Source organism: Anomaloglossus baeobatrachus, chromosome 3 (genome assembly GCF_048569485.1).
Source record: "Anomaloglossus baeobatrachus isolate aAnoBae1 chromosome 3, aAnoBae1.hap1, whole genome shotgun sequence".
NCBI classification, from domain to species: Eukaryota; Metazoa; Chordata; class Amphibia; order Anura; family Aromobatidae; genus Anomaloglossus; species Anomaloglossus baeobatrachus.
The window spans coordinates 562874295-562900641 of NC_134355.1; the positions used below are offsets into that span (position 1 = coordinate 562874295).

The 26347-nt window shown below is 50.1% G+C and overlaps 1 protein-coding gene across 4 annotated transcripts in view; it reads right to left on the minus strand.

Annotated features, from left to right (window-relative positions):
* NGEF (neuronal guanine nucleotide exchange factor) overlaps positions 1-26347 on the minus strand; it is a 453640-nt gene that overhangs the window by 28240 nt on the left and 399053 nt on the right. The window lies entirely within an intron of this gene.

Consider the following 26347-nt stretch of genomic DNA (forward strand, 5'->3'; position numbering starts at 1 on the left):
GCACACATCGCTGTGTGTGACAGCGAAAGAGCAACAATCCTGAATGTGAAGGGAGCAGGAGCCGGCGTCTGACAGCCTGCGGTAAGCTGTAACCAAGGTAAACATCGGGTAACCAAGGTGGTTACCCGATATTTACCTTCGTTACCAGCCTCCGCAGCTCTCACGCTGCCAGTGCCGGCTCCTGCTCCCTGCACACGCTAAGTTAAGCGGTGTGAGCTGGTAACTAAGGTAAACATCGGGTAACCATACCCGATGTTTACCTTAGTTACCAGTGTCCGCAGCTTCCAGACGCCGGCTCCGTGCAAGCGCAGCGTCGCTTGCACGTCGCTGCTGGCTGGGGGCTGGCCACTGGTCACTGGTGAGATCTGCCTGTTTGACAGCTCACCAGCGACCATGTAGCGATGCAGCAGCGATCCTGACCAGGTCAGATCGCTGGTCGGATCGCTGTTGCATCGCTAAAGTGTGAAGGTACCCTAAGAGTCTTATGTCCCCTCTTGTTCTCTGGTTTTTAACTTACTACAAGGTCAGACTTCTTTGAAGCCGCTTGTCCTGCTGCTCCATTCATTGTCTCCAGACAATGACGTTGAATGGATCAGTAGGGGGCACATGCGCAACGGGCCACTCTATTTAATTTTCCCCTGGTTGTGGTCTTGAGAAAATGGGGGGCATAGGTCTTCCATTGTTGGTATCGGTGGGGTTCCAGACCCAAATAGATATGACAAGTATGACCTATTCGGTGGAAGTGATATAGTATTTTAGACTGAATGGGTATCAAATGGGTACTTAGATATTATTAGATTGGTGGAGCTCTAATTACTGGATCTTCAACTGATCACCAACATTAAGGTCTTAGGGGTGCTTCACACACAGCGAGCTCGCTGCCGAGATCGCTGCTGAGTCACCATACCCGATGTTTACCTTAGTTACCAGTGTCCGCAGCTTCCAGACGCCGGCTCCGTGCAAGCGCAGCGTCGCTTGCACGTCGCTGCTGGCTGGGGGCTGGTCACTGGTCGCTGGTGAGATCTGCCTGTTTGACAGCTCACCAGCGACCATGTAGCGATGCAGCAGCGATCCTGACCAGGTCAGATCGCTGGTCGGATCGCTGCTGCATCGCTAAAGTGTGAAGGTACCCTTATGTCCCTCCTTGTCCTCTGGTTTTCCACTAACTCCAAGGTCAGAATTGATTAGAGAGGACCTGCTGATCCATTTATTGTCTTCAGAATGCCAATGATGTTGAATGGAACAGTAGGGGGCACATATGTGACATTTCATCCCCTGGCTGTGCTCTTGAGAGAATGAGGGACATAGGTCTCCCACTGTAGGCATCAGTGGGGTTCCAGACCCAAACAGATCTGACGATTATTACCTATTCGGTGGATGTGATACATTTGTTTAGACTGAACTGCCCCTTTAATGTACACATATTGTTATATAAAAAAAGAAACAAATGACTCCATATGCAGCAGTAGATGTACATTAGACATAATGTAGCTAGAAATATAAATCACTGGAAATAAGGGACCACTTAACCCAAACAAAACCTGGATGGATTTGCAAGAAAATGGACTCTTCCTGCAAATAACATACAGGTGATAATACGCATAAAGCAAATTATTTCACTGATGCATAACCAAGGCTGTGACTCCTTATTTGTTCATTATTTTGGACATAAAATTTCAGATGGCTGGTAGCCTTGTATGACAGCCATAATATCGGTCATCGGTGCAGGCACTTACGTTCCACCATCATGCCCCGACTCCTGCAGAGTTACATTATTCCCTGACTTATTTCTCTGTGTCTGTAATAATGTATCAGAGTTTTAATGTCCATATCACACTTTCTCTGGATGAACACAAATATTGTCCCTACCAAGAAACATATGTGTTGCTACAGAGAGAGAATGATGTATTTTTGAGTAATCTATAAACACGTTTAGCGATGTTTCCCATAGAACGAGTAAAGACCTATTTTCTACTAATGCCCTACATTTACACACCAAGAACATGACAGATTTTGTTGTGCTCGGTGCAGTACACTAGTGTTATGACAAGTGAAATGGAGTTTGGAATTTACAGGTAATGTTGGCAGTAAAGTCAGACACTGCGCCCATTACCGGTGTTCAGGCAGTCAGTAATATTAAGCTTTATTATGTCTTATCAGTTATGAAAGCACGAATAGTTGAAATAACATCAGCAAACTGAGCATTAAAGGTTTGTGATCTGTAACTGCTGCTGTGATGCACGAGAAAATGCCATTTATAGCAGGGAGCGGCTGGAATCCTTATTGCCCACAGCAAATACCAACACTGATAGAAAATGTGAAGATAGAGGAACAATGCCTGGTAATGTTAACGGAAAGCACATAATTCCAATAGACTATACAGTCACGGCTGAAAGTGTTGGCACCCTTGAAATTGTTCCAGAGAAAATGAAGTATTTCTCCCAGAAAATTATTGCAGTTGAAGTTATGGCAGAGGGATCATGGAGGTGCAGAGTTTGATTGCGGCAGAAGACGCTTACAGAAACAAGGGTGTATTATTTACACTACAATCTGGCTGGCCTCCACTACTAAACCCGCACAGACGGCGCGCCCTGGCCACTACGCCATAGTAGTGCGCACACCGGTAAAGACTCATGGCACTGTAGAGGGAGAACAAGTCCACACCCAGGAGTTGCGATGCTCGTCAGTGCGCACTTCTTCTTGCAGGGCAGGGGGACTCTTCTCCACGGCTCCGTGGTATCCTGACTCCTCCGGCTGACGTCTTTGCTGTTCGGATTGCCTTAGCCGGCCTTGGGAGCGTCCAAGCCTGGTACTTGCTAAACGGCTGCCAGGGGTTCTCTCACAATCCGGCTTGCAATGTCTATTGCAGCCGGCACCACCTTTTCCCACACAGTCAGACTCGGGCAAGCACACATGCAATATCTCTTCCCTCACAATCATAACAGACCTGACTTCTCCACTTCCCGGTGGAACTCCTCTCCCTGTCTTTCTCCCTTTCCCGCACATTTTAGGCCAGGTTAGCCCAAACAAATCACAGTTCAGAATGGAGGTGCCTACAGAATCGGCCAGTCCATAACACACAGGAAACAGGGGAGCACAAGTACCTTTAACTGCTCGAAGTGGCGATACCCCTCCACAGTTATATGTTTTGTTATACAACGTATATACACATGTATTTCCTTTGTGTGTCTTGGAACATCACAAAAAAACTGAGAAAAAAGGACAACTTCAACATCATTTTACACAAAAGCCCAAAAATGGGTAGGACAAAATTGTTGGCACCCTCAACTTAATATTTGGATGAACACTCTTTGGAAAAAAATTAAAGCAATACATTTGCTTCTTATAACCATTAACAAGCTTCTTACACCTCTCAACTGGAATTTTGGACCACTCTTCCTTTGCAAACTGCTCCAGGTCTCTCATATCTGAAGCATGCCTTTTCTCAACAACAATTTTAAAATCTCTCTACAACTCTTCAATGGGATTTAGATCCAAACTCATTGCTGCCACTTCAGAACTCTCAAGCTCTATGTTTGCATGCATTTCTGGGGGCTTCTTGAAGGATGTTTGGGAATTTGTTCTTCTGAAAAACTCATGACCTAGGATGCAAACCCAGCTTTCTGACACTGGGCACTACATTGCGAAGCAAAGTCCTTTGGTGATCTTCAGATTTCATGATGCCTTGCACACAGTCAAGGCACCCAATACCAGAGACCACAAAACAACTCAAAAACATCTTGGAACCTCCACCATATTTGACTGTAGGTACTGTGTTCTTTTCTTTGTGGGCCTCATTCCATTTTCAGTAAACAGTAGAATGATGTGCTTTACTAAAAAATTATATATTGACTCATTTGTCCACAACTCTTTCCCAGAAGGATTTTGTCTTATTCACATACATTTTGGCAAACTGCAGTCTAGCTTTTTTTTTTGTCCCCGTGTCAGCAGTGCGGTCCTCTTCGGTCTCCTAGTGTTTAATTGCAATTAGATGTCGATGGGTAGTTGGCGCTGACACTGATGCACCCTGAGGCTGCAGGACAGCTTCAATTACTTTGAAACTTGATTGGGGCTGCTTATCCACCATCCGGACTATCCTGCGTTGCAACCTTTCATCAACTTTTCTCTGCCGTCCACATCCAGGGGGATTAGCTACAGTGCCATGGGTTGATCTCGAGATGGACCTGTAACCTTGACATTGTTGATATTTTTCAACAATTTTGGATCTCAAGTCTGCGGACAGTTCTCTTCTCCTCTTTCTGTAATCTATGCTTAGTGTGGCACACACAGACATACAATGCGAAAACTGAGTCAACTTCTCCCCTTTTTATCTGGTTTCAGGAGTGATTTTCATATTGCCCACTACTATTAATTGCCACAAATAAGTTCGAACAAGCGATACATGCTTGAAACAAAGTTGTTTACCCACAATTTTGGAAAGGTGCAAACAATTTTGTCTCGCCCATTTGTGGGGTATTATGTGAAATTATGTCAAATTTGCCTTTTTTCCCACTTTTTTGTGTTGTTCCAAAACACACAAAGGAAATAAACATGTGTACAATAAAACATGCAATTACAAAAAATTTATGGGTGAAATACTTCATTTTATGGAACAATTTCAAGGTTGTCAACACTTTCAGCCATGATCGTATATATAGCCAAATATATACATGTATATTAGTTTTTGAACTATAAGACACATATAACCATAGGATTCACTTAGGTTTTAGAGGAAGGAAATAGTAAAAAAAAAATGTGTAAAAAAAAATGGAAGGGATCTGCTGCTGACACTGTTATATGGGTAATGTCCCCTAATTCTGTAAAATGTTCCCCATTCTGGGCCTCTTCCTGGTATGTATGTCCCCCATCCTAGTATATGTGTGGCCCATATGGTGTATACGTCCCTCAACGTGCAATATATGTCCCTCATCCTGGGTCCAACCTGGTGTATATGTCCCTTATTCTGGAATACATGTTCCTCATACTAGTATACAGTGTGTGTCCCCCATCCTGGTATATATTTCCCTCATCATGGTACATAAGCCTCTCGTTATGCCGAACACATAAAAAAACAATTTTATTCAACCGAATGCACGCTGTCCGCTCCTGATGCTGGCAACTGATTTTATGTGTAGGTGACAGACAGCACATGACGTCACTGCCATGCGCCCCCATTCACAAGTGTGCCAAAGGAGGCAGAATCACCGCTGTAGGAAGCTTGCAGCAACAGCAGCAGTGAATATTAATTTCTCCTTTAAAGGGAAATTAATAGTGATGAGCGAGCATGCTTGTAACTACTCGGTACTCGCACGAGTATCGCTGTACTCGGGCTGCTCGGCGGGGACCGAGTAATCTCGCGATACTCGTGCTGTACTCGTGGTCTTCATTTCTGCATGTTGGCGCTCTTTTGAGAGCCAGCCCTCATGCAGGGATTGGCTGGCAGACCACTGCAATGCCACAGCCCTGTTAGTTGTGGAATTGCAGTGATTGGCCGGCCTGCACAGCGTGACCGAGCCTTTATATCGGCCGGCGCGCTGTGCTCTGCTCACAGCTATCCAGACAGTGAGTGCAGGGAGAGTGTCGCTGATTCAGGGAAAGCTTTGCGGCCCTTTATAGTTAGTTCCGGAGCAGGGCTGCAAACAGTGTGACCAGAAGTCCTTCTCAGGACTATTCTAGTTGTATACAGGCAGGCAGGGTATAGCCAGGTCGGAGTACAGTAGCAGAGTCCTTCTCAGGACTATTATTGCTATATACAGGCAGGGTATAGCCAGGTCGGAATACAGGCTAGTGACCAGAAGAGTCCTTGTCAGGACTATTGTAGCAGTATACAGGCAGGCAGGCAGGCAGGGTAGTGGTGACCGTATACCAGCCTTCATCATATCTGGGGCTGGTGTACACAGTGTAAAACAGTCCAGATAGTGTCAGACTTCTCAGTAATTGTCGCTCCTAAAAACCAGTTAGGTTCTTATTGCGTCCGTGCTTGCATTTAAAAACAGCACGTGTGTGGCAGTCGGTGGCAGGGTACAGGTGCGCGTTTTGCACAAACTATTATATAACGCACAAGTCTAGTGTATAATACACGTCAGTCAGCAGTGTCTGATAGTGTCAGACTTCTCAGTAATTGTCGCTCCTAAACCAGTTAGGTTCTTATTGCGTCCGTGCTTGCATTTAAAAACAGCACGTGTGTGGCAGTCGGTGGCAGGGTACAGGTGCGCGTTTTGCACAAACTATTATATAACGCACAAGTGTAGTGTATAATACACGTCAGTCAGCAGTGTCTGATAGTGTCAGACTTCTCAGTAATTGTCGCTCCTAAAAACCAGTTAGGTTCTTATTGCGTCCGTGCTTGCATTTAAAAACAGCACGTGTGTGGCAGTCGGTGGCAGGGTACAGGTGCGCGTTTTGCACAAACTATTATATAACGCACAAGTGTAGTGTATAATACACGTCAGTCAGCAGTGTCTGATAGTGTCAGACTTCTCAGTAATTGTCGCTCCTAAAAACCAGTTAGGTTCTTATTGCGTCCGTGCTTGCATTTAAAAACAGCACGTGTGTGGCAGTCGGTGGCAGGGTACAGGTGCGCGTTTTGCACAAACTATTATATAACGCACAAGTCTAGTGTATAATACACGTCAGTCAGCAGTGTCTGATAGTGTCAGACTTCTCAGTAATTGTCGCTCCTAAAAACCAGTTAGGTTCTTATTGCGTCCGTGCTTGCATTTAAAAACAGCACGTGTGTGGCAGTCGGTGGCAGCGTCAGGCTCCACATTGTCCCTGGATAGAGACGTGCATGATGGCCTGTAAACATGAAGTGCCCATTGTAAGGAACTGGGTCTATTGTAGTATAGCCCTTAGGCAGGGCAGCCAAAAATTGGGAGGCTCCACATTGTCCCTGGATAGAGATGTGCATGAGGGCCTCAAAACATTGTTCCCATTGCAAAGGAGCGGGTCTCCTGTCGTTGTAATGCCCATTCAGATAGAATGGGCGAAAAAATTTACCACTGGGGGTATACCTGAAACAACGGCTTAACTATTGTAACGGTCACCATGATGGCGCATGAGGAGAAGGAGGAGCAGTCCAGCGATTAGCCAAAGTCCAGAAGTGTGTTACCATGGGTGAGTGGAGGTACATGGCAAATTCCCGTTACAAACTTTAAATTCCGCTGTAATTTGCTGTTGGTGTGTGTGGTGAAGTCTGGCCAAATCCAACCCTTGTTCATCTTGATCAGAGTCAGCCTGTCAGCATTTACAGTTGACAGGCGGGTGCGTTTATCAGTAATGATTCCACCTGCGGCACTAAAAACACGCTCTGACAAAACGCTAGCGGCAGGGCAGGCCAGGACTTCCAAGGCATAGAGAGCCAATTCATGCCACGTGTCCAGCTTGGATACACATTAATTGTAAGGCACAGAGGAATGTCGGAGTACAGTTGTTTGATCTGCAAGGTACTCCTTGAGCATCTGGCCAAACTTAGGATTTCTTGTGGCACTACCCCTCACCTCAGGGGCTGTGGTATGTGAGGGGCTGAGAAAACTGTCCCACATCTTAAAGACTGTTCCCCTACCTCTGGCGGATTGGACTTGTGCCCCTCTCGGCTGTACGCCTTGGTTGTCCACTGATTCCTGACCTATGCCGCTAGCGTTTTGTGAGGGGAATGCTTTGCCTACTTCCGTGACTATGGCCTTCTGGAACTGCTGCATTTTGCCTGACCTCTCCGCCTCGGGAATAAGAGACATAAAGTTCTCCTTTTAGCGTGGGTCTAACAGTGTTACCAACCAGTAATGATTGTCGGCCAAGATGTTCTTAACGCGAGGGTCACGAGACAGGCAGCTTACCATAAAGTCAGCCATGTGTGCCAGACTCTTAACAGCCATCACTTCAGTATCCTGACCAACCCGATGACTGAACATGCTGTCCTCCTCCTCCTCCTCATCATCTACCCTGTCCTCTGGCCAGCCACGCTGAACCGAGGATATGACTGCATGTCATATCCTCAATTTGGCCAGAGAGTTGCTCCATGTCTTCATCCTCCTCCTCGTCATAGTCCTCCACTGCACGTTGTGATGAGACGAGGCTGGGCTGTGTGTTATCATCACCCACACCCACTACTGTTTCTTGCTCAAACTCATCGCGCTCCGCCTGCAATGCATCATGGTTGTTTTTTGAGCAGAGACCATTTTAGAAGGCAGAGAAGCGGTATGGTGACGCTAATAATGTCGTCATCGCCGCTCACCATCTTGGTGGAGTCCTCAAAGTTTTGGCGGATGGTGCATAGGTCGGACATCCATCTCCACTCCTCAGGTGTTATGTGTGGAGTTTGACCCATTTCCCGACGGCTTAGGTGATGCAGGTACTCAACAACTGCCCTCTTCTGCTCACATATCCTGACCAACTTGTGCAGAGTTGAATTCCAACGCGTGGGGACATCACACACCAGTCTGTGTGCCGGAAGATGCAAACGGCGTCTTAAGCCGGCAAGGCCGGCTGAAGCAGTAGGTGACTTTCGAAAATGTGCAGACAGGCGGCGAACTTTTACCAGCAGATCAGACAGCTCTGAGTATGACTTTAGAAACCGCTAAACCACGAGGTTGAGCACATGGGCCACGCATGGAACATGTGTCAGCTGGCCTCGCCTCAAAGCCGCCACCAGGTTCCGGCCATTGTCACACACGACCTTTCCTGGCTTTAGGTTCAGAGTTGTGAGCCAGTGATCTGCCTGCTGTTTCAGAGCTGTCCACTCCACACCTCTTCTGCATTGTGGGGTTTGTCACCTATGCAGATTAGCTTCAGCATAGCCTGTTGCCGCTTCGCCGAGGCAGTGCTGCAGTGCTTCTGTGTCGCCCTGGACAAGCCAGGGGCCACAGAGCACAACACTTAAACACCCCACACTACCTGCAGGCATATCATAGTCAAAACACAAAATCCTTGTTGCCTTCCCCAGGGGCTGTTGTCCACACCAGGGTGTGGAGCCAGGCGGTTGGTCTCCACCCACCGAGGAGGAGGGAAAACACAGGCAGTGAGAGTTAAGCTAAGGAAGTGGAAGGAGGAAAGTAGTAGAGAGGAGAAAAGTGACAGCAAAGAGCCTGAAGTTGGTCCGGGTGTGTGGCCCGGACAGGACAGCAAGGTTGGCAGGATGTGGTGACCGTCTGCAGTGGAGGCCGATTGGAGTCTGCCGTAAGGACCGTGGACGGGTGGTGACCCGGCCGTACCGGACCGGTATACAAAGAGAAGCCAGCACCATTGGCAGAGGACTTTCGGATCCCGGCAAGGCTTGGTGTCGCCGTGAATTTGCCAAATCCGTTAGTGAAGGGAACCTCAGGGTTTCCAAACAGCCAAGTCCAGATAGAAGGCAACCGTACAACCGTGAAGGGGAGACACCGCCACCGCCAAGGGCAACCGTCTCCCAGGGCCAGCGCCTGTGGGCAAAAGGGGCTCCTCCGGCCCATATCCAGGTCGGGGAGCGGGTTACCGTTGGGAAACCATCACTACCAACACTTAACTTAGGTGCAGGGAGAGACAGTCATCACTAACCTGCAGGGAGGAACAACCGCAGCCGTCCGAGTGACCCGTCCATCCAGCCACTTGTTTTACCGTGAACTGTGTCATCATCATTGGGCTGAGTGAGTACCTCCGTGCCGTGCGGCACAGCGCTGCCCCTGCGACCCTGCACCTCATCAGGCCCCGCAACCCGCCTGTCATCCATCTCTACCCCATCACCAGGCCCCGGGACAACCAACCCCCCTACCCACGGAGGGGAGAAATAACAACAAAGCTGCTCCCTGTCACAGGCTCCCGGGATCCCCGTCCAGAGCAGTGGTGGTGTGTCCACACAATCACCACAACCGTGGGTGGCGTCACGGACAATATCCCCAAAACCCAAACCACCCCTTTTCACTCACGGGCGAGTAGCGCCGCTCGAGTCCCCGGGATCCGGCCATCGCTCGAGCCAACGAGCAGCAGCAGCCGTAGAGCAGCGTCAGCCGGACCCGAGCAGTGGGAGAGCGCACCGTCCCCTCCTCCGCCCGCGACACTTCCAGCTTGGGACTGGTGTGGAGGGTAAAGTGGATGAGGATGCGCAGGAGGAGGAGGAGGCTGAGGAGCATGACATTCCGGAGCTGTAGAGTGTGTGTGAAACCCTGACTGAGGTAGGGCCTGCAAAACTTGGTGTGTGAAGGACGTGTTCCGTCCCTCGCTCAGACTGGGTCCCAGCTTGCACAATATTAACCCAGTGTGACGTCAACGAGATGTAGCGGCCTTGCCCACATGCACTTGTCCACGTGTCTGTGGTTAGGTGGACTTTGGCTGAAACAGCGTTGTTCAGGGCACGTGTGATGTTTTGTGACACGTGGTTATGCAATGTGGGGACGGCACACCGGGAGAAATAGTGGCGGCTGTGGACCGAGTAACGTGGGACAGCTGCCACCATCAGGTCGCGGAATGCTTCTGTCTCAACCAGCCTAAAAGGCAACATTTCCAGCGCAAGCAGTCGCGAAATGTTAGCATTTAGAACTGTGGCATGTGGGGTGTTGGCAGTGTATTTGCGCCTGCGTTCAAAGGTTTGCTGAATGGATAACTGAACGCTGCGCTGGGACAAGGACGTGCTTGATGATGGTGTTCTTTCTGCGTAGGCAACTGCAGGTGCAGGAGTGGAGGAGGCTTGTTCTCAGGCAGCATGGACAGGGGATTGGCTCGCATGCACAACCAGCGAAGACGTAGCAGTGACATCAGCAAGCACTGCTCCTCGACTCTGTTGTACTTCCCACAAAGTCGGGTGCTTGGCTGACATGTGCCTGATCATGCTGGTGGTGGTCAGGCTGCTAGTTTTGGTACCCCTGCTGATGCTGGCATGGCAGGTGTTGCAAATGGCCTTTTTAGAATCATCTGGAGCCAACTTAAAAAACTGCCAGTGTCAGAGTTCCGGGTTTTCCAGTTTTCTTTTGAAAGAGCTTGCCCTTTGTTAACATGGAGTTTTCTGTTCTGTTGCCCTACTTCCTGTCTATCTGTTTAAAAGCCGCCCCTAAAGCTTAGTCCAGTGCCTGAGTATACTGCTTCCTGTGTGCTCCTGCCCTGCTGCTTTTGGTTCCTGATTGTTATTCGGATCCTCTTGGAAAACAACCGACACCGACTCTGGACTTCATCTGGTATCATCTAGCTGTGCCCGGACTCCGTTTGCCGTCTTTGGTCGGCACTTCTGCCCGGTTCCTTCCGTTTAATACCACTCTGGACTCACATCACGTACGGACATTTTTGGAATTACCTATTGCCCTTTTGTGTCCCGGCTGCTGCGCATTTAGGGCTTCTGGGATGATTGCCAGACAGTCCCTGTATAGGGGTTCGCTCTTGGTGGTCTCCCTGGGGGAGTCCGGTGCGCGGTCCCGGGAATTCCCTTTCGCTCCGTCCCTGGAAGGTATTTCCTGTATTTATGTTCTACTGTGTTTTTGTTCCGTTTATGTACATATTTCCTGGTTGCATATTATAAACGTCTTGCACCAAGAACTCGTCTCTGGTTGTCATTGCCCTAACGCAATCGAAATCCTCAATACATACAATAGTATTACAGCCAGACTCGGGAAGACCTAACATTTGTACAGGCACCTTGTGTCGTGTTGTTCCGGGGAACAGTTGCCTGACGTCTGCCTGGGGCCACCACTCTGCTTCTTACTGCCTGTTGGGATGCTACGCCTCCCTCCCCCTGTGCACTGCTGTCCTCGCTCTGCATATCCTCCTGCCAGGTTGGGTCAGTTACTGGATCATCCACCACGTCGTCTTCCTCTTCCGCACCCTGCTCCTCCTCCTGACTTCCTGACAATTGTGTCTCATCATCGTCCACCCCTTGTTGAGACACGTTGCCAACTTCGTGAGAACGTGGCTGCTCAAATATTTGGGCATCTGTACATACAATCTCGTCATGGCCCACTTCAACAGGAGCTGGCGAGAGGCCAGAATTTGTGAATGGAAACGTGAACGAACAGCTCTTCCGAGTGTCCAAGTGTGGGATCAGTAATGTCCGTGGACGTGTACTCGGCCTGGTGGTAGGAAGGAGGATCAGGTTCTGAAATGTGCGGTGCAGTATCACGGCTACTGACACTTGACCGTGTGGAAGACAGAGTGTTTGTGGTGGTGCCAATCTGACTGGAAGCATTATCCGCTATCCAACTAACAACCTGTTGACACTGGTCTTGGTTCAAGAGCGGTGTACTGCTGCGGTCCCCAAGAATTTGGGACAGGACGTGCGAGCGACTAGATGTGGCCCTTTGTTGTGGCGAAATTAGAGCTTGCACACAACCTCGGTCTCTGCTTGCACCACCATCACGTCCACTTCCTTGTTCGTTGACAACGCCCTTGCGCATTTTGCAATGCTGTGCTGATGTGTATTCACTAGACTTGTGCGTTATATCCAAGTTTTTGCAAAACTCACACAAATGCAGCGGAAAGCTGCCACCAACAGGCACACACGTGCGGTTTTTAAATGCAAGCACGGAGGCACTAAGAACCTAACAGGTCTCTATCCAGGGACAACGTGGAGCCTCCCAATTTTTGGCTGCCCTGCCTAAGGGTTATACTACAATAGACCCACTTCCTTCCAATGGCCACTTCAGGTTTACAGGCCATCATGCACGTCTCTATCCAGGGACAACGTGGAGCCTCCCAATTTTTGGCTGCCCTGCCTAAGGGCTATACTACAATAGACCCACTTCCTTCCAATGGCCACTTCAGGTTTACAGGCCATCATGCACGTCTCTATCCAGGGACAACGTGGAGCCTCCCAATTTTTGGCTGCCCTGCCTAAGGGCTATACTATAATACACCCACTTCCTGACAATGGGCACTTCAGGTTTACAGGCCCTCATGCACGTCTCTATCCAGGGACAATGTGGAGCCTCCCAATTTTTGGCTGCCCTGCCTAAGGGCTATACTATAATACACCCACTTCCTGACAATGGACACTTAATGTTTTGAGGCCCTCATGCACGTCTCTACCCAGGGACAATGTGGAGCCTCCCAATTTTTGGCTGCCCTGCCTAAGGGCTATACTACAATAGACCCACTTCCTTACAATGGGCACTTCAGGTTTACAGGCCATCATGCACGTCTCTATCCAGGGACAATGTGGAGCCTCCCAATTTTTGGCTGCCCTGCCTAAGGGCTATACTACAATAGACCCACTTCCTTACAATGGGCACTTCAGGTTTACAGGCCCTCATGCACGTCTCTACCCAGGGACAATGTGGAGCCTCCCAATTTTTGGCTGCCCTGCCTAAGGGCTATACTATAATACACCCACTTCTTTACAATGGGCACTTCAGGTTTACAGGCCCTCATGCACGTCTCTATCCAGGGACAACGTGGAGCCTCCCAATTTTTGGCTGCCCTGGCAAAGGGCTATACTAAAATAGACCCACTTCCTTACAATGGACACTTCAGGTTTACAGGCCCTCATGCACGTCTGTATGCAGGGGCATTGGTGAACCTCACAATTTTGGACTGCCCTGGCAAAGGAAAATACTACAAAGACTCAGTCACTTCCTCAAAATGGGCACATTAGACTCAAGAGGCCTTCATGTACGTCTCTTCTCAGGGACATCGGAGTGCCACACAATGTTTTCACGTAAAATCTTTCATGTATTAATCTCAAAAAGTAACATACACCAGCTCTATCTCACTATTGGGTATGTGCCCTTAACATTTCTGCCATGAAAAATCATTTTGGGGTCATTTTGGAAGGTTTTCTGGTGAGTCCGTAAAAATGGCGTGAAACGCGGACAAAATTGTTCACAGCTGTGACTTTTGAGTGATAAATGCTTCAAGGGGTCTTCCCCATGCTGTTGCCATGTCATTTGAGCACTCTTCTGAGACTTTTGTGACATTTTTAGGGTTTCTACATGCTGCCGGGGGGTCATTTCACAAAAATACTCGGGTCTCCCATAGGATAACATTGGGCTCGTTGCTCGGCCCGAGTACACGAGTATCTTGGGAGGCTCGGCCCGAGCTTCGAGCACCCGAGCTTTTTAGTACTCGCTCATCACTAGAAATTAATATTCACTGCTCCCCATGCACATAATCCCGCCAACCTCTCGGCACCGACATCAGTGATAGTAAATGATTGTGAAGAGTTTTACTATCACTAAATTAGTGCTGAGAGGTGGGTGGGATTATGGGCGTGGGGAGCAGTGAATGTTAATTTTCCTTTAATGGCAAAAATAATATTAACTGCTCCTACCTCCTGTGACCCCGATCCACCGCCCTTGCCCCCACAGTGAGCCAGGTACATTCGGACTATAAAAGACGCACCTACTAGTAGAAACAGAGGGATCCCTGTAGAAGAATAATATATGGGCTCTTTGCCCGCTCAAGAGTTCATCAAAATCATCAAAATGCACAATTACACCTGTTTTGAAAGTAAAAATGGACCCCGTTAACTCTTGGGCCCCTGTGTGTCTGCATAGGCTGCACCAATGATATGATCGCCACTGGACACATCCCCATTTTCCTACCAATTTTTTTTTGGGGGAGGGTGCATCATATATGTGTGTGTGTGTATATTATATATATAGATATATATATATATATATAAGATATATATATAGATATATATATAGATATATAGATATACATACACACACACACACACGTATATATATACACATATATATATATATATGTATATATATATATATATGTGTGTATATATATACACGTGTGTGTGTGTGTGTATATATATCTATATATCTATATATATATCTATATATATATAAATATATATATATACACATAGATATATACACACATATATATATACACACACTGTAAATGTACACACACACACACACGAAGGCCACTCTCACAAGACGACTTTAGATACACCAGCCCTTCATTATTGGACCTGCTCTATATGTCAATTTAGACCTGTGAGCGCAGCATGAAGCCAAGTAATTTCCATGGACCAGTTTCAGATTGAATCCACATGGAGCAATCTCAGCTAGGCATGGTCATCAGTGTTAAGCCTGCTTTACACCTTACAATTAGGTGTGCGATCTCGTATGCGATGTGACACGCCCAGGTCGCATATGCCATTGAATGAGATTGCACGTAGGTCGTTCATTTGCTGTCACACGTGCGTTAGTAGTCTATGTTAAATTGATCAATTTTGTGTGCGATCCTTTAGATCATGTGTTCTGTGACGTATGCATCGGGCACCCTTTTTTTTTTTATTTATTGACTTGCCAAGCGTGTGTAATGTGTAGGGATGTGTTTTTACTATGTCATCTGCCATTCAGCTCTGCTACATGGCCGCTGACAGCAGACACAGACAGCCATGTAGCAGAGCTGAATGGCCGCTGACAGCAGACACAGACAGAGCCACACTGTCAGAATGAACTCGAGTGAACCTCACCCGACTTCATGGTCATGCTGCGGCTCTGTCTGTGTCGCGTCCTGATTAGCGGTCACCAGTGAAGGACTCACCGGTGACCACTAAACTCCTGAGTGACTGAATTGAGTAGCCCTCTCTCATACTCACCGATCCCCGATCTCCGGCGCTGCACGGCGTTCACACTGCTCCGGCGGCTTTTACTGTTTTGAAAAAGCCGGCCGCCCATTAAACAATCTCGTATTCCCTGCTTTCCCCGCCCACCGGCGCCTATGATTGGTTACAGTGAGACACGCCCACACGCTGAGTGACAGGTGTCACACTGCACCCAATCACAGCAGCCGGTGGGCGTGTCTATACTGTGCAGTGAAATAAATAATTAAATAATTAAAAAAAACGGCGTGCGGTCCCCCCCAATTTTAAAACCAGACAGATAAAGCCATACGGCTGAAGGCTGGTATTCTCAGGATGGGGAGCTCCACGTTATGGGGAGCCCCCCAGCCTAACAATATCAGTCAGCAGCCGCCCAGAATTGCCGCATACATTAGATGCGACAGTTCTGGGACTGTACCCGGCTCTTCCCGATTTGCCCTGGTGCGTTGGCAAATCGGGGTAATAAGGAGTTAATGGCAGCCCATAGCTGCCAATAAGTCCTAGATTAATCATGTCAGGCGTCTATGAGACACCTTCCATGATTAATCTGTAAATTACAGTAAATAAACACACACACGCCCGAAAAAATCCTTTATTAGAAATAAAAAACACAAACATATACCCTGGTTAACCACTTTAATCAGCCCCAAAAAGCCCTCCTTGTCCGGCGTACTCCAGGATGGTCCAGCGTCGCATCCAGCGCTGCTGCATGGAGGTGACCGGAGCTGCAGCAGACACAGCCGCTCCGGTCACCTCCACACAGCAAATGAAGACAGCCGCGCGATCAGCTGAGCTGTCACTGAGGTTACCCGCTGTCACTGGATCCAGCGGTGGATGCAGCGGTGGCCGCGGGTAACCTCAGTGACAGCTCAGCTGATCGCGTTATGGGCTGCCAATAACTCCTTATTACCCCGATTTGCCAACGCACCAGGGCAAATCGGGAAGAGCCGGGTACAGTCCCAGAACTGTCGCATATAATGTATGCGGCAATTCTGGGCGGCTGCTGACTGATATTGTTAGGCTGGGGGGCTCCCCATAACGTGGAGCTCCTCATCCTGAGAATACCAGCCTTCAGCCGTATGGCTTTATCTGGCTGGTTTTAAAATTGGGGGGGACCGCACGCCGTTTTTTTAAATTATTTAATTATTTATTTCACTGCACAGTATAGACACGCCCACCGGCTGCTGTGATTGGGTGCAGTGTGACACCTGTCACTCAGCGTGGGGGCGTGTCTCACTGTAACCAATCATAGGCGCCGGTGGGCGGGGAAAGCAGGGAATACGAGATTGTTTAATGGGCGGCCGGCTTTTTCAAAATAGTAAAAGCCGCCGGAGCAGTGTGGATGCCGTGCAGCGCCGCGCCGGGGATCGGGGATCAGGGAGTATGAGAGAGGGGGTAAGAGGGATAGACTGACATGGACAGAGAGAGAGGGACAGAGATAGTGACGGACTGACAGAGATTAGTGAATGACACACATTGTGAGGCGCTTCAGAACGCAGCTTTTCAGCTGCGCTCTGAAGCAGACCTTTTAGAAAGCCACGGACCCACTTGGGGGGGAGGGGCGACATGACCAAGGGGGAGGTAGGGAGTGATGGGGTTAACAGGGACAGTTGTGTGTATGCCTAATATGGCATTGGGGGATGGTCTTAGCCTGGGAGGAAGAGGAGGAGCAGGGAAAGGGTTAGTCTGGGAGAGGAAAGAGTTACCTCCTCTTCTGTTTCCGGACGCCGAACAATCACCTCCATGGCGGACCTCCAGGACCTGCAGCGTTTGATCCAGGCAGCGGTTGCAGCGCACGGGCCCCTGGCAGTGCAGTCCCACATCAGGGCTGCCGGGGTTAACCTGTCGGCGCTTGCCTCTCGTCCCCCCAGCAGCGGCGGGCGCCAGTCGCGGCCCCCCCGCAGGTATTCCCCGGGCGCGGGGGGGGCGAGGAGGAGATGTAAGAGCCCCTCCGGGGACCCTCCGCAGAGTGCAGCGCAGCAGCAGCGTCTGGCTGCTGCAGAGGCCGGCGGGAGGAATCTTCGCTCCAGCCGCGGCGGTCGGGAGGTGGGAGTGGCCAGCACGGGGCCTACTTCCGGTCCCGGCCTCCGGGCTGGATTTACTGGGAGTGCAGCGGCTCCAGGCCGGGAGCGCGCTCGGCGCAGGAGAGAGGCCAGCAGATCCCCCTGCAGTTGGCGGGGGGACCGCGGGGCTGCACGTGGCGGTAGGTCCGGCGCCGGGGGGAGGTCTGCGGTGCCTGACCCCGGTGCGGCTGAGAGAAGGAGTGACGGCGGGAGCCCTGCGGCGACCGCCGGGTCACTCAGTACTGCTGTGCAGCCCCCGGATGTGGCAGTGTCCCGTGGGAGCGGGAGGACTCGTCGGACGGAGGCCTGCAATAGCCCAGGAGGGCCAGAGGCGACGACGGCTGAGACCCGGAGCCGGGCGTCTGTTCGTCCGCGCCCAGAGGCCCCCTGCAGTCGGCAGGGGGGCGGGCGCAAGAGATCGAGGCCCGGGGTGCCGGCGCGGGGAACAGGACGGTCTCCTGGGTTGTCACCCCGGGGCAAGAGATGGAGCGGGGATGCCCACGCGGCGGCCCTGTCTGGTAGCCGTGGTGGGGGGGGTGCTGCGGCGGCGCCCCCCGGATGTCGGATGGAAGATGAGGCCAGCGGCGAGGAGGAGGAAGAGGCTTTCGTTTCGGAGGAGTCGGATGGACGGCAGACGGAGGACGGCGAGGCGGCGGTCTCGGGGGACGCTGAGCGGCGGTCGGGTGAGACGGCCGTGGAGGCGGCAGGGGCTGCGCTGGCGGGGGGCTTCGGGGGTGGGGCGGCTGCGGTTACGGCAGCGCCCGCTGGTTTAGCTGTGTGGAGTCAATTGTTGGGGCTGTTGCAGGGGCTGGCGGCGGCTTCGGGAGCGGTGGGGGAGGGGGTCCAGGCGCCGGTGGCGGCGTGGGTGGGTGCAGCCGGTTTAGGGGCCTCGTCGGTGACGGGGGGTGACTGAGCTGGTGCGAGTAAAGGGGGGGGCGAAGGGGGGAGTGAGACGGGGGGAGAAAAGGAGAAGGAAAAGGAGAAGGAAAAGGAGAAGGAGGATGAGGTGGTGCGCTTAGATGATAGGGCAAAAAGCGAAGTTTATGTTTGTTTTGAAGGCCCGCTGGGGGCCCATTTAAAGAAGGAGGTGCGGGAAAAAATTTGGAAAGGGGAATATGTAGAGATATTTTCTCTGCTTCCCCTGGAGAAATTTAATCTGGATAGGGTTAAGCCGAGTGACTCCAAAAAGGAGAAGGACGAGGAGGAAAAGCGCCGTTATAGGCTTATTCCTCGGACTTTTGCCAACTGGCTACAGGCATTTGCGATTTTGGCGAGCGTGGTCGGGGAGAAGGAGTCAGAGCATTGTTCGGCTTTGTTCGGCTACATGGATGCGATAGGGGAGGCTTATCGAGTTTATGGCGGGCTGGCGTGGCTGCGTTACGACGAGCAATTTAGGCAGCAGAAGGCATTGCGGCCAGATATGCGTTGGGACCATAAGGATATTTCCTTATGGATGCGACTGATGTCGGCACCGGCTCAGCCCTTTCAGGGGGGCGCCGGGGGTTCGGGGGCCGGGTCCACGGCAAGTTTCAAAAAAGGTTTGTGTTGGCAGTACAATGAAGGGCAGTGTAGGTTTGGAGCGGCGTGCCGTTTTAAGCATGAATGCTCCGGATGTGGGGGGGGACATAGCTTGTCCAAATGTTTTAAAAAAGGAAAAGGAAAGGCTGGTGATGGGGCTGGTAAGAGGGACGACGCCGGTGAAGGTAGAAGTGATGGTTCCGTTTTTAAATAGGTATCCGGACGAGGAGGCTGCGGCGTTGTTATGTTCTGGTTTTTCCGATGGTTTTCATATCCCGTCGGTTGTTAATGCGTCGGGCCCGCCGTATCGTAATTTGCGTTCCGCTCGGGATCATCCGGAGGTGGTGGATGAGAAGCTGGAAAAGGAGGTGGCTTTGGGCAGGATGGGCGGTCCTTATGTCGCCCTGCCGTGCGGGAATTTGGTGGTTTCGCCGTTGGGGGTGGTACCAAAGAAAGAGCGGAATAAATTTCGGCTGATTCATCATTTGTCTTACCCGGAAGGGTTCTCGGTGAATGATGGCATTGCACCGGAGTTGTCGGCGGTATATTATGTGTCGTTCGATAAGGCGTTGGACCTGGTTAGGGCGGCGGGGCGGGGTGCATTGATGGCAAAGGCGGATGTGGAAGCGGCGTTTCGGTTGTTACCGGTTCATCCAGATAGTCAGCATTTGTTGGGTTGCTGGTGGGATGGCAGTTATTATGTTGATTGTTGTTTGCCAATGGGCTGTTCCATTTCGTGTTCGTACTTTGAGGCATTTAGTTCGTTTGTTGAGTGGGTGGTTCGGGACGTGTCCGGGCTTACGTCCATCATTCATTACTTGGACGATTTCCTGTGTGTAGGGCCGGCGGGTTCGATGGTTTGTGCGGGTTTGCTATTTGCGTTGCAAAAAGTTGCGGCCAGCTTCGGGATTCCTTTGGCGCCGGATAATACGGAAGGCCCGGCGCCGGTGATGTGTTTTCTGGGAATTGAAATTGACTCCATTGCTATGGAATGTAGGTTGCCGGCGGAGAAGGTCCGTGATTTGAGGACCGCAGTGACGAGGGTGAAAGCGGCGAAGAAGGTGCGGCTTAAGGCGGTGCAGTCCTTGCTTGGAAAATTGAATTTTGCTTGCAGAATTGTGCCGATGGGGAGAGTGTTTGCGAGGCGTTTGGCGACGGCGACGGCCGGGGTAAGGTCGCCGGCGCATTTTGTGCGGATCACAAAGGCGATCAGGGACGATTTGGAAGTATGGGATCAATTTTTGCAGCATTTTAACGGCCGGACGCTGGTGATGGAGAGGGTGGCGTCTAACGGGGCGTTGCAGCTGTTTACGGATGCGGCGGGGTCGGCCGGGTTTGGGGCTGTCTTCAGAGGTCATTGGTGTGTCGGGCAGTGGCCACAGGTGTGGCGGGAGAGCGGCTTGGTCAGGAATTTGGCTCTGTTAGAGCTATTCCCCATTGTAGTGGCAGTGGAGCTCTGGGGGTCGCACTTTGCCGGAAGGAAAGTGTGTTTTCATTGTGATAACCAGGCGGTGGTGCACACGATTAACAACTTGTCTGCTAAGTCGGAGACGGTGGTGGTGTATTTGCGGCATTTAGTGTTGAGATGTCTGCAGCTGAATGTGCAGGTAATGGCAAGGCACGTTCCGGGTGTTGACAACGAGGTGGCTGATGCTTTGTCTCGTTTTCAGTTCAGCAGGTTTCGGGCACTGTTGCCGTGGGCGGACGAAGTTGGAGTGGAGTGTCCCGAGGATTTGTGGCATCTGGTGAGGCGGTGATCTCAGACTTGATTCGGAACTCGGTGACCGAGGTGACTTGGTGCCGGTATGCTAAGGTGTGGGCTGAATGGGAGGAGTTGTTGTGTCTGATGTTTGGTGGGGAGAGCGTGGATTACTTGGTGGCTTTGTTGTCGTTGGTGAGTACGGATTTTTCAGCCGGGCGATCGGCATCGGCTGTGGCACATCGGGTGTCGGCAGTGGCATTTTGGTTAAAAATGAGAGGGGAGCGTGATGTCTCACAGGATTTTCGGGTTCGTCAGGCTTTGCGGGGTTTTCGCCGCGGCGTACGGGAGAGGGACAAGAGGCGTCCTGTATCGTTCGGTTTGTTGAGACGGATGGTGGGGGGCCTGAGCGGCATTTGTGAGTCTGTGTACGAGACGGTTCTGTTCACAACGGCTTTTGGTCTCGCTTTTTATGGGGCTTTCCGGATAGGCGAGCTGGTGAGCCCGTCCAGGGTGACGGGTGGTGGTTTGATGCTTGAGGACGTGCGAGTGAGCGGTGGTCAGGTGGAGTGCCGGATTCGCCGGTCAAAAATGGATCAGCTGGGCCGGGGTAGATTAGTGGTGTTATATGCGGTTCCAGGAGAGGAATTGTGCCCTGTGCGTTTAGTCGAGAGATTTATGGCCGTGAGGGGAGGCTTACCTGGCCCGTTGTTGCGGCATTTGAATGGGTCGTTTTTGTCAAGGTTCCAGTTTGTGGCGGTGCTGCGGCTAAGTCTACGTAACGCGGGGGAGCGCCCGGAGGAATTCGGGTCGCATTCATTCCGAATTGGTGCAGCGACGGAGGCAGCTCGTTGGGGGCTTGGAGATGAGGTGGTGAAGCGTATTGGTAGATGGGAATCTTCTTGTTTTCGGCGGTATGTGAGACCGCAGTGGTTGTAGCATTATGGTACTTTGGTTACGTGCGGAAGGTTTGAGGAAAGGGGTGTTTCTAGCTGTGTTGGTGGTTGTGCTGTTATTGGTTTTGATATTTTTGTTTTGTTTCATTTGTTATAGGGAAGTGCCTGATCTGGATCTTGGGGCACTCCTTCATATTTTGGGGTGCCCGTCGGGCGGAGGTCCGCCCGAATGGTCGACAGCTGGGTTTGGATCGTGCGCAGGCGACTGTTCGATGGATCGGAGTTCGGGGCATGGAGTGGGGCAGGGTGGTCCCGGAATTTCGTTTCCATTGTAAAGTTGAGCGGCCCCCGGATGTGCTGGTATTACATGTGGGGGGTAATGATCTTGGTGCCAGGGCGTCGCGGGATTTGATCCTAGATATAAAGATTGACTTACTGCAGTTGTGGAAGCGGTATCCTGGTTTGCTGGTCGTATGGTCCGACATAGTGACCAGGTTGGCATGGAGAGGGGCTCGGTCGGTGGAGAAGGTTAATAAGGCCAGGGCCCAGGTGAATAGGGTGGTGGCTAGGTTTGTGACCAGGAATGGTGGGATTGTTGTAAGGCACAGGGACTTGGAGCCGGCAGATTGGCGATTTCGGAGGGGTGATGGTGTGCACCTCAACGAGGTTGGTCTGGATTTATGGGCGTTGGGTCTGCAGGATGGTGTGGAGCGTGCTTTTGGTGTGTGGTGGGTCCAGGCCACGTAAGGTGTCACGTGGCCTGTCCTGTGGCGGTGGGGGTAGGTCTGGTCCAGAGGTTTGGAAGTGATTGGTGGCTGGACCGGGAGTCATTGTCTTGGTATGGTGGCTCTCGGTTTCCGGGATGTGGCAGGCACGGGGTTCTGCCAAAGTGTGGGGGTCAATCTGTGGGTGATTGGCACCTCGTCTCTGGGTCGGTGTGTTGCGGCCGGGGACAGGGGGAGTAGTAGTTAGTGGACTGGGCCTACCCCGGGGGGTATTGTAAATGTTATTGTCTATTGTTACTGTTATGTGGTTGTTTTGGGTCGCCCGTTGGACGGCGTCCCTAAGGTGCTAGTTTGTTAAACAATAGGCAATAAAAGGCTGCTGTGGCCATTTTGAACCAAGTCGCATGCAGTCCGTGTGTTTATTCTTAGAGGATAAGGGGGTTTGGTTACACAGACATCACGACCGGAGAATCCTCCCTCAGCTGGTCAAGAAAGCCACGGACCCACTTGGGGGGGAGGGGCGACATGACCAAGGGGGAGGTAGGGAGTGATGGGGTTAACAGGGACAGTTGTGTGTATGCCTAATATGGCATTGGGGGATGGTCTTAGCCTGGGAGGAAGAGGAGGAGCAGGGAAAGGGTTAGTCTGGGAGAGGAAAGAGTTACCTCCTCTTCTGTTTCCGGACGCCGAACAATCCCCGCCCACCCTCCCTTTGTGTTGTTATGTGGGGGATGTTTTTGGGTAGTTGGGATACTCCTTGTCACAGCAGCGGTGGGGGTAGGTCTGGTCCAGAGGTTTGGAAGTGATTGGTGGCTGGACCGGGAGTCATTGTCTTGGTATGGTGGCTCTCGGTTTCCGGGATGTGGCAGGCACGGGGTTCTGCCAAAGTGTGGGGGTCAATCCGTGGGTGATTGGCACCTCGTCTCTGGGTCGGTGTGTTGCGGCCGGGGACAGGGGGAGTAGTAGTTAGTGGACTGGGCCTACCCCGGGGGGTATTGTAAATGTTATTGTCTATTGTTACTGTTATGTGGTTGTTTTGGGTCGCCCGTTGGACGGCGTCCCTAAGGTGCTAGTTTGTTAAACAATAGGCAATAAAAGGCTGCTGTGGCCATTTTGAACCAAGTCGCATGCAGTCCGTGTGTTTATTCTTAGAGGATAAGGGGGTTTGGTTACACAGACATCACGACCGGAGAATCCTCCCTCAGCTGGTCATTAAGCTGCGGTGCAGAGCGCACACCTGCGCACATAGCCTCAGACATCAAAATCGTATGAGGGATGTCACACGTTACAATTGACTAGGTTCATACAACAAAACGTCCAATGTATGAGGAATAAACGACGTGTATGCGATCACCGTATTTTCGTTCAATCTTGATTGCACGTAGGTGTCACACGCAAATACGTCACGAACGATGCCGGATGTGCGTCACTTACAACTTGACCCCGACGACGGATTGAAAGATTTATTGAAGTGTGTAAAGCAGGCATTAGACTAGTCAGGGACAGTATTTCAAAACCTTCCAACTTTGTGGGTTTTCTCAGCAATAAAGTTGAGAGCATATAAGATGATTGAGGATTTCCCATGGTCCTTCCTTTATAGCAGTTTCCTCTATCCTGGGAAGACTTTATACAAAATTTTGAAGTGTGTTGGTGGGAATTATTTTCCGTATAATCCAGAACAATTGTGTGGTCAGATACTGATGTTGGAGGAGAGGGGCCTGGCTCACAATCTCTGTTCTAGTTCATCTCAAAGGTGTTAGATGGGCTCTGTGTAGACAGTCATGTTGCTCTACACCAGTGGTTCCTAAACTCCAGTTCTCACGGCCTCTAACAGGTCATGTTTTCGTATTTCCTTAGTTTCAGAGTTGATGTCTTAAGGCTAGGTTCGCACACTGCGTCTTTTTGACGCTGCGTTTTTGTGCGTTTTTGGCCGCTAAAAACGCACAAAAACGCACCTGCGTCAAAAAAAACGCATAAAAAAACGCACGCGTTTTTACCGCGTTTTGCTGCGTTTTTGATCTCTGCGTTTTGCTGCGTTTTTCAAATCCATTGTATGGGCGGAAAACGCAGAAAAACGCAGGAAAGAACTGACATGTCCATTTTTTTTTAACTCAAAAACGCAGGTAAAAAAAAACAGTTGTGTGCGGACAGCAAAAATGAAAACTCATAGACTTTGCTGGGGAAGCAAAGTCCTGCAGTTTTAAGGCCAAAAACGCACCCGAAAAACGCGCTAAAACGCCGCGAAAAACGCACTGTGCGCACATAGCCTTAGGCTATGTGCGCACAGTGCGTTTTTTGCGGCGTTTTTGCGCGTTTTTCGGGTGCCTAAAACGCCGCGAAAAACGCACTGTGCGCACATAGCCTAATAATTTCATCATACGTTGAATGCCAATGAAATCCTGAAAACATGACCTGTTGGAGGCCATGAGAACTGGTGTTTAGGAACACTGGTCTACACCAATCTCATTAGAACATGCCTTGATGGACCATGGATTGTGCCCTGATGCATTGTCATACTGAAAAAGAAATAGGCTTTCCCCCAAACCGTTTCCATAGAGTTAGGTTATGTCCGCACTTTGCGTCGCCCTAGTTGCAGTTCTAAACACATCCTCTGGCAGTAATTGCTTTTGCCAAAGTAGCTTTTGACCACAAATTAGTGGTAAATATGCATGCGTTTTTGCCACGTTTTTAGCGCTTTTTACATCCTTTTCCATTGCGTTTAGATAGATGCGTTTTGAACATAAAGACACTGCTAAATAAAGTTTAAACAGTCAAATACAATGAAAAAAGAGGAAAAAAAGGAACACATAATTATTGAAATAATAACGAAAATAGTTATATTTCATATAATTATAGCAGTTTTATAATATTTATTGCTAAAATAGCGATAAATTATTATTTTTCTTTAATTTAATTGTCGGACTATGTGTGTGTGTAAAGGGACATATTATTCCATTATTTTGATGTCAGAAAAGCATGCGTTTATGTAGTCCAAAACGCATGTTTTCTGCACCTAAAAAGCATGTAAAACGCTGGAATTTTGATGTTTGTTGCTTTTTGCTACTTCTCATTGACTTCAATTTTAGCAAAACGCAGCCCAAATGGCAAAAACAATTGACATGCTGCTGCTTCTTTGAATGCATGTTTTTTGCCACAAATTATGCAATTTAAACTCAGCGTTTTGAAACGCAAAGTGCGGACAGGAAATCATCATTTGCCATAGACTATTATTGAAAATCAAAACGCATGCATTTTGGCATGAAAATGCTGCAGTTCAAAACGCTGCGGAAACGCAGGTGAAAACGCAAAGTGCGCACATAGCCTTAGAAGCCTACAATAGTCCAAATATCTTGTATACTGAATCATTTATATTTTCCTTCACTGGAAATAAGTTGCCTAGGCCAACCCCTAAACGTAACTCCATAGCATTATCCCTCCTCCATCAAACTTTACAGTTTTCACAATGCAGTCACGCAGGTAACTTTCTCCTGATATTCACCAATCTCAGACCCCTCCGTTAGATGGCTAGAAAGAAAAGCGTAATAAATCATAAGAAAAAATATGTTTCCCTGATTCGGTGTCCAGTGATGGCACAGCATGCTTTTGTCACAATGTGACTGAAGGATAGCGAGGGACAGGAGGTCCCTATACTTTCCCTCATGCTAGGGGACCCTAGGCTATCCCTAACCTCAGGGTTACCTCTAATGCTGGAAATGCCTGAGTCCCATGCCTGGCTACTCTCCTGACCAGAAGTAATGTGTTCCCCCAAGGGAAGGAAAGGAGAAGGAGTGTGATGGCAACACAGATTAAGGGGTACTTTGCACACTACGACATTGTAAGCAGATTGCTGAGATGCCGAGCGCGATAGTCCCCGCCCCCGTCGCAGCTGCGATATCTTGTGATAGCTGCCGTAGCGAACATTA